General features: G+C 43.6%; 1 protein-coding gene across 1 annotated transcript in view; it reads right to left on the bottom strand.

Moving 5' to 3' along the window:
- Positions 1–3,670: 3,670 nt before the first annotated feature.
- LOC21407667 (GATA transcription factor 1) overlaps positions 3,671–4,221 on the bottom strand; it is a 3,736-nt gene continuing 3,185 nt past the window's right edge. Inside the window, exon 3 of the mRNA XM_024166001.1 lies at positions 3,671–3,688. The gene's annotated coding sequence lies outside the window, so the exon portion shown is untranslated. The remainder of the gene's footprint in view (positions 3,689–4,221) is intronic.

Below are 4,221 nucleotides of genomic sequence, written 5' to 3'. Positions count from 1 at the left end.
GTGTGTTATGAAAGGCGGCTGCCTGGGCCACTTTTAGCGTGTTATCAAAGGCGGCTGCCTGGGCCACTTTTAGCGTGTTATCAAAGGCGCCTGCCAGGGCCACTTTTAGCGTGTTATCAAAGGCGGCTGTCTGGGCCACTTTTAGCGTGTTATCAAAGGCGGCTGTCTGGGCCACTTTTAGCGTGTTATCAAAGGCGATTGTCGGGCCACTTTTAGCGTATTATTAAAGGCGGCTAGTTGGGCCACTTTTAGCACATTATCAAAGGCGGCTACTTAGGCCACTTTTAGCACATTATCAAAGGCGGCTGTCTAGGCCACTTTTAGTGTGGTATCAAAGGTGGATGCCTGGGTCACCTTTCGCGTTATCAAAGGCGGCTGCCTGGCCCACATTTAGCTCGTTATGAGAGGCGGCTGCCTTGTCCACTTTTTGCATGTTATCAAAGGTGGCTGCCTAGACCCCACTTAGTGTGTTATCAAAGGCGGTTGTCTGGGCCACTTTTAGCATGTTCTCAAAGGCGGCTGCCGGGGTCACTTTTAGCGTATTATGAATGGCGACTGCCTGGGCCTCTTTTAGCCTGTTATCAAAGGCGGTTGCCGGGCCACTCTTAGCGTGTTATCAAAGGCAGTTACTGGGCCACTCTTAGAGTGTTAGCCAAGGCAGCTACTTGGGCCACTTTTAGCGTGTCATCAAAGGCGGCTGCCTCGGCCACTTTTAGCGTGTTATCACACGCGGCTACCTGGGCCACTTTTAGCGTGTTATGAAAGGCGGCTATCTGGACCACTTTTAGCGTGTGATCAAAGGCGGCTGCCTGTGTCATGAAAGGCAGCTGCCTGGGCCACCTTTAGCGTGTTATCAAAGGCGGTTGCTGGGCCACTTTTAGCATGTTATCAAATGCGACTACTTGGGCCACTTTTAGCGTGTTATCAATGGCGCCTGCCTTGGCCACTTTTTGTGTGTTATCAAAGGCGACTGCTTGGACCTCTTTTAGCCTGTGATCAAAGGCGGCTACCTGTGTTATCGAAGGCGGCTGCCTGGGCCACTTTTAGCGCATTATCAAAGGCTGGTGCCTGGGCCACTTTTAGTGCGTTATCAAAGGCGGATGTCTGGGCCACTTTTAGCGCGTTACCAAAGGCGGATGTCTGGGGCACTTTTAGCACGTTACCAAAGGCGGCTACCTGGGACACTTTTAGCGTGTTATCAAAGGCGGCTGACTGGGCCACTTTTAGCGCGTTATCAAAGGCGGTTGCCTGGGCCACTTTTAGCGCGTTATCGAAGGCGGCTGTCTGGGCCCCTTTTAGCGCATTATCAAAGGCGGCTGCCTGGGCCAGTTTTAGCGTGTTATCAAAGGAGGCTGCCTAGGCCACTTTTAGCGCGTTATCAAAGGTGACTGCCTGAGACACTTTTTGCGTGTTTTCAAAGGTGGCTATTGGGTCACTTTTAGCGCGTCATGAAAGGCGGCTTCCTGGGCCACTTTTAGCGGGTTATGAAAGGTGGCTGCCTGTGCCACTTTTAGCGCGTTATCAAAGGCGGCTGCTTGGGCTACTTTTAGCGCGTTATCAAAGGCGGCTGCCTGGGCCACTTTTAGCGCATTGTCAAAGGCGACTACCTAGGCCACTTTTAGCATGTCATCAAAGGAAGCTGCCTGGGCCACTTTTAGCGTGTCTTATCAAAGGAGGCTGCCTGGGCCACTTTTAGCATGTTATCAAAGGCGGCTGCCTGGGCAACTTTTGGCGCTTCATCAAAGGCGGCTGCCTGGGCCACTTTTGGCGCATCATCAAAGGCGGTTGCTTGGGCCACTTTTAGCATGTCATCAATGGCGGCTGCCTGGGCCACTTTTAGCGCGTGATCAAAGGCGGCTACATGGGCCACTTTAAGCGAGTTATCAAAGGTGGCTGCCTGGGCCACTTATGCAAAATTTGAACTCTTTTTACCGTTCAGACTGGTACCGGTCAGAATTGTCAGAATTAAGCCAAGAGATATATTTGTGTTGTGCAATTTTCTTACCATTTCGATTGGTAGCGGTTTGTGATCTTTTCTTACTGTTCATATTGGTACTGGTCAAAAAGGCTAGAAATGAGCCGAGAGATCTGTCGATTTCGCATTTTTCTTACCGTTCTGATTGGTCCTGGTCAGAGCAGTTAGAAATTAGCCATGGGGTCCGTGCATTTTGTGTAACGTTCTTACCGTTCAGATTGGTACCTGTCAGAACGATCAGAAATTAGCCTAGAGGTCTATGTGGATTGTGCAATTTCTAACCATTTAGATTGGTAGCAGTAAGAACAGTTAGAAGTTACAGTATGACTTTAGAACTTTTCTTACCGTTTCGATTGGTACCGGTCAAAACTGTCAGAAATGAGCCGAAGGCTCTATGCATTTTGTGTAGCATTCTTACCGGTTAGAAAGGAGCCGAGCCTTGAAGTTTAACATATTGTATAGAGAAGTAATTAAGTTAAGAAAAGAATTAGTGAGACAAAATTACGAAAGTTGAAATTTAGATCATACATTTGAGAACGTGAGATCATTACATGGAGATCTTGAGCAAGATTAAGATCTTACATTTATGTTGTTCTTATGGTGCTACATTTGACAATAATGCATCCATCATGTAAACTTGTGAAATTATGATTGGTAAATATAACGATTGGCTCCCATGATCACACTAAATCTAATTTGTATTGTTTAGAAGATAGCGGTCGAGATTTACCATAATGCAAGGCTCCCATGATTACACTAAACATGGTTTTTTTCCTCAAGGATGACTTTTATAACTTAGTAGTGATATTGAACTAAGTTTCAAATTATTATACATTGGTACTAGTAAGAGTGATTAAAAATGACCGAGGACATATATTGATTGTGTTTCATTCTTACCGTTCTGATTGGCCCGGTAAGAACGGTTAGAAATGGCCGTGACATGTGTCAAAATTGTGTTTCTTTCTTACCCTTCAGATTGGGACTGGTAAGAACGGTTAAAAATGCTCGTGACACGTGTCAAAATTGTGTTGTTTTCTTACCCTTTGATTGGTAGCGGTAAGAACAGTTAGAAGTCATAGTATGAATTTAGAACTTTTCTTACACTTCAGACCGGGAGCGGTAAGATCTGTTAGAAATGGTCGTGACACGTGTCAAAATTATGTTCTCTTCTTACCTTTCAGATTGGTACCAATAAGAACAGTTAAATATTACAGTATGATTTTAGATTTTTTCTTAGCGTTCAGATTGGTACCGGTAAGAACGGTTAGATATTACAGTTAAATGCAAAATTCCAAGACAAAATTCACAAGTCCCGACATATTGCTACATAAACGAAATCATAATCATATTGATACTTATATTCAAACAACTCAGATACTAAAAAAAGCCACAAGCTCCAACATATTGAAAAAAAACATGGATACATCCACACTTATTCTAATGGAGACATCATTTTAGAGCTTTCCTGGCATAGTCGCTTCCTTTTAGCTCTCCCATGCTCTCCAACTGAAGGAAACCTGGCTTTTTGAACTGGTCCACGCTTTTTAGTGAAATCAGGAGGTAACACTTTTTCAGCTTGTATATCGTTAGGAATGTCCCATTCTGACGAGCTTGGTACAGGATATATGGTTTCAACATAGGCCAACACCTATAACTCCTTCAGATAATATCTTGAGCAAAGGTTATGCAGATTGTTTGGGCCATCATCATATGCTGCAAGGACATGTGCACATGGGAAGTTGTTTATATCATACATTTTGCAGGTGCAAGTTCTCCACAAATCAACTAGGAAACTTCCATCATTCCCCGTCACATGGTACTCAAGCGTGGTCGTGTTTAGTTCTTTCGCTTTTAAGAATGTGGACTCTTTTAAGAATGGAATAAAGCTACAAAATCCAAAACATTATAGTGAGTATCATACTCGTTCCTACTAGAAAGATTGTTCCGACCGGTTTCAAATTTTCCCGGTAACTGGCTGACTGATCAGCTGGTTCTTACTGGAACGATTGTTCTGACCGGTTTGAAATTTTCTTACCGATCACACCGGTAAGAAAATTTCAGCTCAACTTGTCATGAGTTTCTTCGATTTTTCAGATTTCACAACACTAAAGAGGCAACCAAATAACGTGAATCTTGATGGTTTTTCAAATAAAACACTTAAGTATGAATACCCAACATTTAAACAATGATTTAAGACAAAAAAAAAAAAAAAAAAAAAAAAAAAAAAAGAGGGTTCAAAAATTTTA

The sequence above is a fragment of the Morus notabilis genome, unplaced genomic scaffold, assembly GCF_000414095.1.
Source record: "Morus notabilis unplaced genomic scaffold, ASM41409v2 Scaffold203, whole genome shotgun sequence".
NCBI classification, from domain to species: Eukaryota; Viridiplantae; Streptophyta; class Magnoliopsida; order Rosales; family Moraceae; genus Morus; species Morus notabilis.
The sequence above is the reverse complement of the archived record's forward strand: the minus strand, read 5'-3'. Positions and strand labels throughout refer to the sequence as shown.